Below are 13,822 nucleotides of genomic sequence, written 5' to 3'. Positions count from 1 at the left end.
AAACAATGGCATAAAAGTTACATTTTGTTTTTTTGATAAAATCGTCTCTGACATCATCAACAACATTTACTTTTCTAATATTCCTCTAAAAAGTAACTGTTGAAATATTCACTTTCATGTATTCATTGGTGTCCATGACAATTTTTTAACATATTTGATGAAATTTTCTTGACTCATATGCCACACACTCATGCCTCTGCAGGCGTGGACCAGTGTACCAAAGATTAAATATCAATCACGCTCCTTCACCACCCAATCATGCTTTTGTCTTTCTTATCTGTCATATCTATAACAAGCAAAATTACACAAATGGAAAGGGAAAAAAACTGACATTGCTCTGACACATAGAAAGTATTTTCCTTATCAGCATGCTGTCATTGGTATAATATACACGCTTTCAATTAGACGACTCCACCAACAAATGGCAACAACAAAAGAGTTCTGTAAGAGCCACGAACAGCATCACTTGTCATTAAACTGCTGATACACACTCTACTTTAATGTGATTATATTGCTTTTTTAATGTCACACACAATAGTTGTCTTTCACTTAATTATTTATTTATAGTATTGTTTACAAAAGGAGTTTACCGAATGATTTAAATAGATTGCGCTGATTCATTATTCCAGACTGATATCATCAGAATCCAGTCCAAGTACAGAGTGCAACAGATGAGGATTAGGCCCCAGAAAGATCTGCTCTAGTTAATGAACCCCTGTGAGGCACTGACCCACCAGTACACACAAATAGATAAGTGACAAAACTGAAAGCCAATATACTGTATATTGTTTTAACTGATGTTGGGTTACTTTGAGCTACTATACAAGCTTCAGGGCACCTTTGTAAGAATTCTGTTTGGAACTGTCCTGAATGTATAAATGACTTATTACCTCAGTTTTGATTATGACAATGCTGTAGAACAAAACTTTCCAAAATCTTCCAGTGATGCCCAATGGTGTTGAGATCTGGTGAGTGTTAAGGTCACAGTATATTCTTTACTGTAGATCCTTCAGTGAGCCCTCATACCCTGTGGATTGGGCTTTATGGTTGGGTCTTTATCAGTGATCATTTGAAGACTTCAGATGGAAAAAGTTAGTGTTGGGTCTGTGGTGAACTCAGAGTTTGTGCTGACTCATTAGTTCACTAAACTAAAAACTCTTGTAGGAAGGATATTATTTACATTGATATTTTTTACTGTCCAGTGTCAACCAAGTCTGGTTCCTCTCAAGACTTCATTCTCATATTATCTCAGGGAGATTTTCCTCTCCACCATCGCCTCCGGCTAGCTCGTTAGGGTTTCTTCCTCTAAACCATGAATGTAGCAGCCTTTCTCATTACACAAAGGCCATAAACTTGATACTATGAGATATCAGTAGATTCCAAATGTGGGCCACAAAAATTGGTGTCGCTGTCCCTGGCGCTGCACCGTCAGAACTTTGAGATCACATTTAATGAAAAATAATGAACAGATTTAACAATGAACACAATGTACTAGACCTCACTGCACCTGATGCTTTCATTTCACCTTTGATTACCGAGTAGGTGTAATTGCTGTACTTTAAATAATCCACCAACCAAATAATCTACAGTGGTCCTACATTCGTAAGGGTTCTTCATCTTGACCATTTGGCTGAATCTAATTTATCCTCATTTATCATCATCGTAATTTATCATTTGTGTATTCCCGCCACTCAGCCGGTGTTCCCAGGATAAACTCTATGAATATGAATGAGTAAAATAAAAACAACATTCCCTTTTGTAAACACATATTGCAGCAGCAATTGAGATTCTTCCCAGTTTCATTTAAGCTATATTAGCTGAAGATTAGGACTCATATAGAAGACAATGTCCTGTTCATGTAATGTACATTTCTGAATGGTTTAGCCTCAGAAGATGTTGCTGATCAGTGGTATTGTACATCCCAGGCACTTCACTCACCTGAAATATATCTGTTTTTAAATGGTGCATGGTGGATGGTGGCTTAGTGGTTAGCACATTTGCCTCACACCTCCAGGGTCGGGGTTCGATTCCCGCCTCCGCCTTGTGTGTGTGGAGTTTGCATGTTCTCCCCGTGCCTCGGGGGTTTCCTTCGGGTACTCCGGTTTCCTCCACCGGTCCAAAGACATGCATGGTAGGTTGATTGGCATCTCTGGAAAATTGTCCGTAGTGTGTGATTGCGTGAGTGAATGAGAGTGTGCATGTGCCCTGCGATGGGTTGGCACTCCATCCAGGGTGTATCCTGGCTAGATGCCCAATGACGCCTGAGAGAGGCACAGGCTCCCCGAGACCCAAGGTAGTTCGGATAAGCGGTAGAAAATGAGCGAGTAATGTGTCTGTCTGTTTTTTCCCTGTTTTTTTCTGTCTGCTGTCTTGCCCTGCTGTTGATTGTTTGCTCCGCCCACTTGTTTGTTACCATGGACACTAATTGTACTCAGTCTTTCCCTCAGGTGTGTTGTCTTAGTCTCTCATTGTCTCTGCTTTGTGATTGGTTCCTGTCTAATATATATATATACACTGTTTGTTCACTTCCCTGTCGCGAGTCGTTGTGTGTGTTTCTGTTTCCTGTCAGCCCGGTGTTCTGCCTAGTCTTGCCTACCTGTCTGTGTTCCTGTGTCTTGTTTTGTTTATTAAATGTTTAACTGCAATTGGATACTCACTTGCCTTTGTCTCACCGTGACACTAAGACTTTGGAGGTCTTTGATTTTTATTATATTTGTCATGCCATACAGGAATTTGAATAAATTATTAGTATTGCTCACTTTTTCACTTATAATTCCCTAAAATTTATCATAATATGGAAGAAAAAATTACTTCTCAATGTATTCAATCTTTCAATGGTTCTGTTCAGAGATTGGTCAAGGATAACTGATTCTCACAAACATCTGCCCTTTGTTTATCCAGCTTCAAAGCTATACCCAACTACAGTAGATAGTCTCTCTACAGAAGTACAGCAGGTCCCCTATACAGATGTACAGTAGGGTGCTGCGTGTCTGAACATTTGGAGCATGATTTATTTTGGAAAAAAGTTGTGAATTTTGGTTTGTAATAAAATATTAACTTGTCGAATTTATGCTTGAAAGCTTGCCATAGTTACTGAACTTATGAAATGTGTTCATTTTTCATATGCATTTTGACATAGGAAGTAACACGTTTCAAGGTGTGGATTCCAAACTCTGTACACAAATAGTGTTTATCCTAATAACACACCCAGATGCATAATCGTGACTGTGATATGAGTCACAAACAAACAAATAATTAAAGACAGATTAAAACACACCACAGCATACAGTACACATTTGGAAAGGGTTTTCAAATTTACAGCATTGAGAAGACATAAAACTGAACCTGGTACAGAATTTAAACTTTAAATTTTAACTGGTGAAATTTATGATAAATCCGTCTCAAACATTAGATTTCATGCTAAATGTGTGGTACTGTGTCACCCTTTTAATCTGTTTGCGTTCATTATACAGCAAGCAAATAGAAGAAACAGAGGGAAATCAAGTGTGTATCCTAACATGACTTTACGTTGCTGTTGAATGTGTGTGTGTGTGTGTGTGTGTGTGTGTGTGTGTGTGTGTGTGTGTGTGTGTGTGTGTGTGTGTGTGTGTGCTACAGTATGCATTGTGTGACAAACATAAGGAGAACACACCTTGATGTGTATGTATGAATGTGATATGAGACAAAACAAGCTGGTTATGAGTAGAATGCTAATGAATGAAACAAGCCAGTGAAACAAGCTAATGAAGAGATTAAAATGTGCTGCAGTTTTTACCCCAAAAAATAAAACAATTTTATTTATTTTAATAGATAAACCTTAAATGAAATGTTTGGACAAAAAATTACATTTACATAATGTTCTCATTAAATATAGCTGATGCACACATTTGGTTTTGCACCTTAATGTCTCATTAAACATTGCAAATACAACACTATGGCTAAGCAAAAAAAAACACTTAAGTGCATCCTTTTTGGTATGATAAACTAGACTTTATATGGTCTTTATGTGGACGTCTACTAACGGTTTATGTGACAAGTTGCATAAAATTCTTAGAACCAGTGAAGCCTTAATAATACATTCTATACCCTGAATAAAAGCTCTGACCAGTCAGTTTGATGACGAACTCTGACGTGTGTGTGTGTTTGTTTGCGTGTGTGTTTGTTTGTGCGTGTGCGTGTGCATGTGTAACAAGCAGAATTTCATTTGTTATAAGAAGACATTTAAGCGTATTAGATTAAAATGATCTTATCTATTGTAGCTAATAATTGTTGTTAGTTGGATTATATTAACCTTAAATTATATTACACAGTAAATTATATTTGGGGTATTGGGAACATAATGTACAGCTTTATAGCCCAGAAATAAGGTTTCTGATTACAGTGTAACTCTATGTGGTCTTTCTATTTCATCATGTGCAGCAGTAAAAGACCTCTGTGTGATTTTTGACTCCAGTCTCTCATTTGATGCTCACATAAATAATATAATAGAGTGTTTGGTGAACTGGGATGTCTTACCACCCTCGCAAGTCGCTCAGGTTTGCAGACTGTGGAGTCGTGGCACGCTTTATGTCCCAGGAAGCCTTCATGTCTGTGTCACCTTCTGGCTGTCCCTTTTATTTATGCTGCCAGTCTTGGTTTAGTCCTCCTGCTCATGCAGCTACAACAGAAATTCATCTTCCACTTTGAACTGCTTTAAAAAATGGACAAAAAATTTAAATAGAACATTTCTTGGCTTGTCGAGTGCTTTTCAGTGTCTAGTGTTGATCTGAGGTAACTTTATATTTGCTATAAACTTTAAACCACATCTCCACTCATCCTATATGCTTTCTCTCTTTTTGATATTTACTCGGTCTCCCTCTTTTATATTTCTAGCTAACAACCTTATTTGAATTGAGTGAAACAGTGAGGCATGGTGCCAGTAATGTGTATTCTCCTTAAGTGACCTGTACCTGGCACGTCCTGGATCTACATTATTTCAGGTATACACAGGGACAGAGGATTTATTGGCAATCCTTTATAAATGTTAATCAAAAAGAAAACAAATGTCAAACCTTTTACCTGAACTTGAATGTCCAGGTGATATTAATGTTTCTTAATGTGAGCAAAAATCCTATGTTTACATTAATAAATCTTTCACTTATGTATATATACTTTTATATTACTTGTGGGTGTAAATAATTATCCCTGCACTATTTTAGCTCAGGCATAGGTAACAATAACACTTGCACATTCACTAAGGTAAACGTGTTTTTACGTTAAAACATGCATTGTACTGGCATCCTGTAAGTGCTGTAGACTCCTCTGTGTAATCCAGTTCATCTTTCAGCCTGAATTGGTTAAATCTGCATATAAAAGTGAATACCATTCAAAAAAATGTATTCAGTTGATATATAAAACTGTATGTCATACTAATGAGTCAAGGCAGAATATTCGTGTTGAATTAAAAAGTTATCAACATTGTTTTAGGCATAAGTCATTGTAATATTTTTAATTGGAATATTATTGCTGCTCTAGATAAACACTGAATTGAGGTTTTTTAGCAAACACACCTGAGTACACACTCTCACCCATAACTGAGTACACACTCACATCAGCGCTTGCCATCTTCACCCTAGCTAATTGGTTTGCTTCAAAGTGATATTTTATTTAATGGCATAAACACTTTAAAAATCCTATGATAAAACTAGATAAAAACAAAAAGTAATCAGACGTGAACTGAATTGTGCAATACTAGGTGCTAGAATATCCGATAAGGTTCTGATATCAGATGGTCGTGCGTCAGCTGAAACCTCATGCAGAGTCAAACTGAATCAGATTCCAGGTAGAGGGTGTGTCCCATTAAGCGGAAATCTGTCCATGTATAGCCTATTTGCCTTGTTTGCTTCTCTAAAAATTTCAGCATGCCAGGACAGGGTGTAAAAAAATAAATATTTAATTCGTCCAAATATTTGCAGTGAACTCAGTGCCTCCAAATTCAACAGGAGAAATAACTAAATACATTTTTTCCCAAGTGCACAGCTCATCCATAACATGATTTAAGATGTAATTAAATTCCCACTAAAGTCTTTGACTGCCTTAAACATTTGAGATGTTTAATTTAGTTATTTTGTGATATTAGGCCGGTGAGGATAATAGAAATGTTTTGACCTGAAAAAAAAAAGTGTTTAATTTTTATTATTTGAAGGCCAATTTTCATTAGCTGCACTTTGAGATTATTATTTAGTCTATTCTGTAGGCAGTTTATTAAGTAAATTTACTTTCTCTGTGTACACTCATTACCCACTTTATCATGGACATTAAACTATATACTGCAATGCAGTTTGTGTGTACAAGCAGCTCCATCAGCAGATTGGGGAGCTGGGAATTGGGACGTTTCAGCAAAGCAGAGATGCAGAAGAAAGCCATACACTCCTTAAATCCACTTGATTGATGAAATCATGATAAAACTCAATAGTTACTAATTTCTTACTTTTGTGATATATTGCACACACCTTGAGAAAAACCTACCATGACTGATGCTGGAAAACCAATGCTAAATCCCATATTTTGCATTATAGGTTTGCACACATCCTGTATATGAAATGTATCCTGGATGAATTAAGTTCATGGATTTGCATAATCGTCTTTGCAAGATTTTGTAGGATTTAATAGATGTTGACATTACCACCTTGCTGTAAATGTTCTTCTGTTGGTATAAATACATTTAATAATGCAAGTAATGTATTCCATTGTATTTAAAAAGCAGAAATGGTGCATTTTATCCCATAGGAGATGTTTTAAAGGTGTTTGATCAAAATTATTTCATTATAAACACAGTTCAACATGGAAACGTTACTGGGTAAACATTGAAAGTAAATCCTTCCCTTCAACTACCTTCAACACTTCAACAACTCCCTTCAACATGATTTTACTTATGGGGATTACAGTTAAAAAAATTTAAAAAATACTATGTGATTGTTTTTGAAATTCTGAATTAAACTCAAATGACGGGTGTTCAAATTTCTTAAATTATTCTCAAAGTTTTAATTCCTGTATATGAATGCTGATTTGTTATCCAGATTTTAAAAATGCCAAACAGCTAGTTGTCTAGCCAAATGTCTGTAACCGGCCATGCATTTGACATATCTGTCATGGTTTTGGATCCTCTACTCGAGTTCTGAGGTGTATTTATTGACAATATTATAATATTTAGAAATTTAATGAAAGGCAACAAAGCACAAGGAAGTGAACGACCAGTTTTAGAGACAAGCTAGACCAACACATCCTATCAGAAGCTGATAGCTGTGCCCCTTTTACCATGTGACGATTGAGGTGTTTGACAAAAAGGAGTGGTCCACGGCACAATGAGTGGCAGTGACTCAGTAAAACCAGCCAAAAGATCTAGATGCTGTAAAAAACATCAAATTCAAGGCTGAAGTGTTTGTATACACTTGTTCACCTTAGTTCATTTTAACATGAATGAATAAGGATGAAACTGTTTAAAGCGAATGAGTTACTCTGTTGCTAGACATAACCTCGGATGACAGGCTGGGTCTGTTATGCTCTGGAAGTATTTTACTGGTTTAGTGTGTGTTTATTTGTCTCTTCAGAGGGAAGGGACAAAATCCATATAAATTCTTCTGTCTCATCACATTTGTCTTATGATGAAACATTCCCATACTGATGGGAGTGGTCTCTTCCAGGACAACGCTGCCATTCACCATATTTTGATGAGAATGAAAATGATCTGTCATAAGCATATGTCGAAGTCAATGTCATATTCTGTGGCCTTTACAGTCACCAAATTCAACTGGGTGTTTGAATCATTGTAGTGGGGACTAAATCAGAATCTGATATTTGTTCTGTCTTTATTTAACCAGGTGAGTCAGTTGAGTACCAGTTCTCATTTACAATGACATCCTGACCAAATTTTCTTATAATTTCCCTGAGTAAAAGCACAACTGAAATCTCTATGGATAAGAGTGTAGTTTCTTGAAAGCAGTGAGACATTTTAAACTGTTGATATAAACAAACTGAGTGGGATTTGTTGATTTATTGTTATTGTATTGTATTCTAACGAATACATCACCACTGTTTCACTAGGGTAAAGACTTTAATTACCACCAAAAATTACCATCAGCCTAAAAATATGTTGGGAGGAATTATAGCATTTTTTCTTTAAATAAATAAAACAAACAGGGTAAAATAAGTGATAACTGTTTCAAGAAGAGGTAGGTCTTCACCCGTCAATTGAAGATAGCCAGTGACACTAGGTGACATCTAGGGAAATTTATTCCACAACCTCAGTGTCAGAACAAAAAAGAGTCTTAAAGTATACTTACCTTGTACCCTGGGATATGGTGGGACCAGTGAAGCTGTACTAGTAGATTGGAGGAAGCGTGGTGCTAATAGTGAGGGATAAGAACTTTGAGTTAAGAGGATGCTCATCCATTTTTGCTTTGTAGGCAAGCATCAGTGTTTTGAATCTGATGCGTGCAGCTACCGGAAGCCAGTTGAGGGAGCACAGCAGCGGGGCGGTATGCCAGAACTTAGGCAGGTTGAAAACAAATCATGCAGCTACATTTTGTATCATTTGCAGAGGACAAATTGTGTTCATGTGTTTTGATGTTGTACAGGATACTCCAAGATTGTAAGCAATGGCTGAAGTGGAGATCAGACACATGGGGATATTACAATATCTTGACTTTGGGATGAATTACCTGGAATGAACAACATTCAGTTTTGAATCCAACAAACATCCTATATGATATGTCTGCCAGACATGCTGAGATCAAGCAAAAGCCCTGGTATCTAAAGGAGGGAAGCAGAAAAGCCATGTGAGGATTTAACTTTTGCAAAGAGAGTGAATATAGAAGGAGACAAGGAGAGGACCAAGTACCAAGCATTTTGGGACACAAGTGTCTGCATGATGCGGATGTTGATCCCCTCCATGTTCAATTCAGTTCCATTCAAATTTATTTCTATAGCGCTTTTAACAATTGACATTGCAGCTTTACAGAACATAAACATAAAAAAAAGGTTAATGTAAAAAATAATATACAGATTAATATTATACAGAAGTTCAAGAGTAATATTAGATATATTCAAATGTGTTTGTATTTATCCCCAATGAGCAAGTCTGAGGTGACTCAGCTGACTGTGGCAAGGAAAAACTCCCTTAGATGGTAAAGGAAGAAACCTTGAGAGGAACCAGACTCAAAGGGGAACCCATCCTCATATGGGTGACACTGGAGGGTGTGATTATACTGTAAATACACAGTCTGACAAACGTTGTATTGATGGAGAGGTTGTTGTCCTCAAAGACCACATGGAGTTGCATCTCCTCTTAAGTATAGCAGAGTCCAAATAGAGCTGGTAAATCTCTAGATGGCTCAGGATCAGGGGCGGTTCTAGACCTTTTTTAGGGTGGCTAGCCCCCCTATCTGTGATCTCAGCCACCCTAAGACTAAAAGTATAATTTTGACTTTCGAAAATAAACAATAAAAATTACGTTAAAATGCAGGACATAGAAAATTATTTATTAGTTTGATCCAAGAGCGATTTTTTTTACTTTGCTTTTACGCACGTGCGTTGTAGTCTTTCAAAAGTGCGTCATCAGCGGTCTGCTTTATTTGAATGGAGAAGTACAGGCACGCGCAGCGTGCACGCGCAGCCAGAGCTGGAGGCTATTATCTACAGTATAACGTTATTCGGCGGAAAGCCGCAAACACGGCAGCCAAAAGCAGGGAAATTTCACTATTCTTATTACCAGAGTTGATAGCACAAGCAACATATTAATGCAAACAATCCATTCAATACTAAATAAAAATAACTGATTGATTCGGTCTTTGTCTTGTAAATATATTTTTTTATTAATGACTGCATTAATTGGACACACTGTTTGTAGAAAATGCACACTTACATGAACTGATTTGATTCAAGACTGGCATCATGCATAAAATATTGGTGTCCACTTCTGCCATTTTAAATAATACCATAACTTTTGGCTTACTATTTAGTCATATTGTCACAACCACGGGAATGAAATGGACCCAAATGCAGGATGGCGAAATAAACAGGGTTTAATAACGAACGAACGAACACTAAACATGACACGGCCTAAAGACAGGACAAGACAACAGTAGATTCCGCGCTGCACAAAGCAACGCGGCACAATTAAATAGACCGACAATGATAATGACAATCGGAAACACGTGTGTAGAAACGGGAGGAGCAGACAAGTGACGAGGAACATAAACAAAATACACATGGCCAAAGTCCGGGCTGAGTCCAACACATATAATACATGATATAAAACTCTTCTTGTTTTAAATTCTCACTGAGAGATAAAAACCCCCTAAAGATGAAATCCTAGAACCGCCCCTGCTCAGGATCCTCATAAAGTCTGCCTCATCTCAGTGGAGGTCCAAAATCTTCATGGCACAGAAGACAATTGGAGCTGGTACAATTTCTGGATTCCTCTGAATGGGTAGAAAGAGAGAAGAAGTGGAGAGGGATTAACATAGCTGCTGTTCATAATATTAGCAAGCACTAGATGATAATGTGCATGTGATCAGATGTATTAGAGCACTGGATTATGGGAAGTATTAAGTGTACGCCTGACTAAAGAGATATGTCTTTAATCTAGTTTTAAACTGGGAAAGTGAGTCTGAGCCTACTATCAAGAAGACTATTCCAAAGTTTGAAAGCTAAATAAGAAAACACTCTACTGCCTTTAGTAGACCTAGATACTCTGGGAACTACCAGAAGTCCTGAGTTTTGTGATTTCAGAGAATGTGAAGGATTGTAACGTGTTAGAAGACTGGTTAGATACATGGGGGCGAAAACATTAAGAGCCTTGTACGTAAGTAGCAGCAGTTTGTAATTAATTCTAAACTTAACAAGTAGCCAGTGTAGAGATAAAATTGTTGTTATATGATCATATTTTTTTTTGTCCTGGTAAGAACTCTGGCAGCTGCATTTTGGATGAACTGTAGCCTATTTATTAAAGATGTAGGACAACCACCTAGTACATTACAATAGTCAAGGCTAAGAGGTCATGAATGCATGAACTAGCTTCTCAGCAGCAGATAGTCTTTATGTTTCTCAGCTTGGCAATATTTCTAAGGTGGAAGAAGGCTGTTTTTGTAAAATTGGCGATATGATTTTCAAAAAGACATGTTGCTGTCTAATATAACACCCAGGTCTTTCACTGTTGAGCTGGTAGTTACAGTACATCCCTCTAAATGGAAGTGTGAGAGTTTCTTTGTACTGGTTTTTGGACCGATAAGTAGTATTTCTGTCTTATCAGAGTTTAACAACAGAAAATTACAAGTCATCCAATCTTTTATCTCTTTAACTCTTTAAAGTTAATTTGGACATTTTAGCTATTTCGTCTGGTTTTGATGAGATATATAACTGGTATCGTCAGCATAACAGTGGAAACTAATCCCATGGCTTCTAAAGATGTTCGCTAAGGGAAGCATGTATATTGAGAAAAGCAGAAGGTCCTAGAACTGATTCTTGAGGGACCCCATAATTAACTGGCAATAAAATGGAGCATTCACCATTTAATTCTACAAAATGGTATCGAACAGACAGGTAGGATCTAAACCAACTTAAAGCCTGTCCATGAATACCTGTGTAATTTTGTAAGGGATCTAGGAGAATGTTGTGATCTATAGTATCGAATGAAGCACTAAGGTCAAGTAGAACTAATAGTGACATGCAGTCTTTGTTTGAAGCTAAGAAAAGTCATTTGTAAGTTTAACAAGTGCAGTTTCTGTGCTATGATGGGGCCTGAAACCTGACTGAAACTCTTCAAAGATATTGTTCTCCTGTAAGAAGTGCACAGTTCAACACACACAATCTTTTCTAGTATTTTAAACATAAACAAAAGATGTGAAAGAGGTCTTTAATTTGATAGATCAGGAAGGAAGCAAACAGTTCCCCTGCTGCTTCATGAATTCAAAGACTCCTGACAGTGGACAAGAGAATCTTGTGGTTCACTGTGTTGAAATGCTGCTGAATGGTCCAAGAGAATGAGGACAGATAAAGCTTGGCTGATCTTAGAGCATGTAGTTTCTCAGTGACGGCCAGGTGCCGCTTTGAAGCCAGACTGGTCAGGACCTTGGAGGTTGTTCTGTGAGAGCTAGACAGACAGAAAGAAAGTAGTAGGGGTGTGCAAAGCAGCCGGTATTTGTATCTGTATTTGTTGAGGGGAGAAAAGTATTTGTATTTGTATTCGAGTAAAATTCAAAATAGGCGTAAAAATCTTTTTTTTTGCGTTACACTTCTAATTTATGTTATAGTGTAAGTATTCTTTAATTATATACCTTATAATAATTATGGATATGCAATATTGGTTGATGTTTTTGAACATCAAGGAAAAAGGAACGTCATTGAAAAGAAAATAACATAACAGCCATTACCTCATCCATGGTTAAACCAACAACTAATAAAATACCATTGTGAACATTTTGAACCCCACCATCACCTGTCCTTGTTGGAGGATGCTGAACAGACAGAATAAAAACAAATAATACTTTAAAGAACTGTTCTTCTTCTGAAAGAGCTTCTTTCTAATGCACAGAATTCCAAGAACTAAACTTTATCAACCCCTGACTGGGAGATCTGGCAGAACAAAAGTTGTATTCTATATAATACTAAAATACCTGCTATTGTCAACTGTCTGCCAAAAAATATATATTTTTTATATATTTTTATATATTTATATATGATTTATATATTTTTTATATATATAATGCTTTATGTTAACCATAAGGCATTCGACTGTGTCCCTCGTGGTGACCTGTGGGGTGTGAATATGGGGTCCGGGGCCCTCTGCTAAGGGCTGTCCGGTCCCTATATGACTGGAGCAGGAGTTTGCTTCGCATAGCCAGCAGTAAGTCAGACTTGTTCCCAGTGCATTTTGGACTCCGACAGGGCTGCCCTTTGTCACCGGTCCTGTTCATTATTTATATGGACAGAATTTCTAGGCGCAGTCAGGGGCCGGAGGGAGTCCGTTTTGGGGACCACAGGATTTCATCTCTGCTTTTTGCAGATGATGTTGTCCTGTTGGCTTCCTCAAATCAGGACCTTCAGTGTGCACTGGGACGGTTTGCAGCCGAGTGTGAAGCGGCGGGGATGAGAAACAGCACACCAAGTCCGTGGCCATGGTTCTCAGCCGGAAAAGGGTGGCTTGTCCCCTTCAGGTTGGCGGAGAGCCCCTGCCTCAAGTGGAAGAGCTTAAGTATCTTGGGGTCTTGTTCACGAGTGAGGGAAGGATGGAGCGGGAGATCGACAGGCGGATCAGTGTATCTTCTGCAGTGATGCGGTTGATATACCGGTCTGTTGTGGTGAAGAAAGAGCTGAGCCACAAGGCGAAGCTCTCTATTTAACACTTGATCTACGTTCCTACACTCACCTATGGTCATGAGCTTTGGGTCATGACCAAAAGGACAAGATCCCGGATACAGGCGGCCGAAATGAGTTTTCTCCGTAGGGTGGCTGGGCTCTCCTTTAGAGATAGGGTGAGGAGCTCGGTCACTCAGGAGGAGCTCAGAGTAGAGCCGCTGCTCCTCCACATCGAGAGGAGTCAGCTGAGGTGGCTCAGGCATCTGTTTCAGATGCCTCCTGGACGCCTCCCTGGGGAGGTGTTCCGGGCATGTCCAACCGGGAGGAGGCCCCAGGGAAGACCTAGGACACGCTGGAGGGTCTATGTCTCTCGGCTGGTCTGGGAACGCCTCTGTGTTCCCCCGGAAGAGCTAGAGGAAGTGTCTGGGGAGAGGGAAGTCTGGGAATCCCTGCTTAGTCTGCTGCCCCTGCGACCCGGCCCCGGATA

This window comes from Tachysurus fulvidraco, chromosome 2 (genome assembly GCF_022655615.1).
Source record: "Tachysurus fulvidraco isolate hzauxx_2018 chromosome 2, HZAU_PFXX_2.0, whole genome shotgun sequence".
NCBI lineage: Eukaryota > Metazoa > Chordata > Actinopteri > Siluriformes > Bagridae > Tachysurus > Tachysurus fulvidraco.
This window is presented reverse-complemented; position numbering follows the sequence as displayed.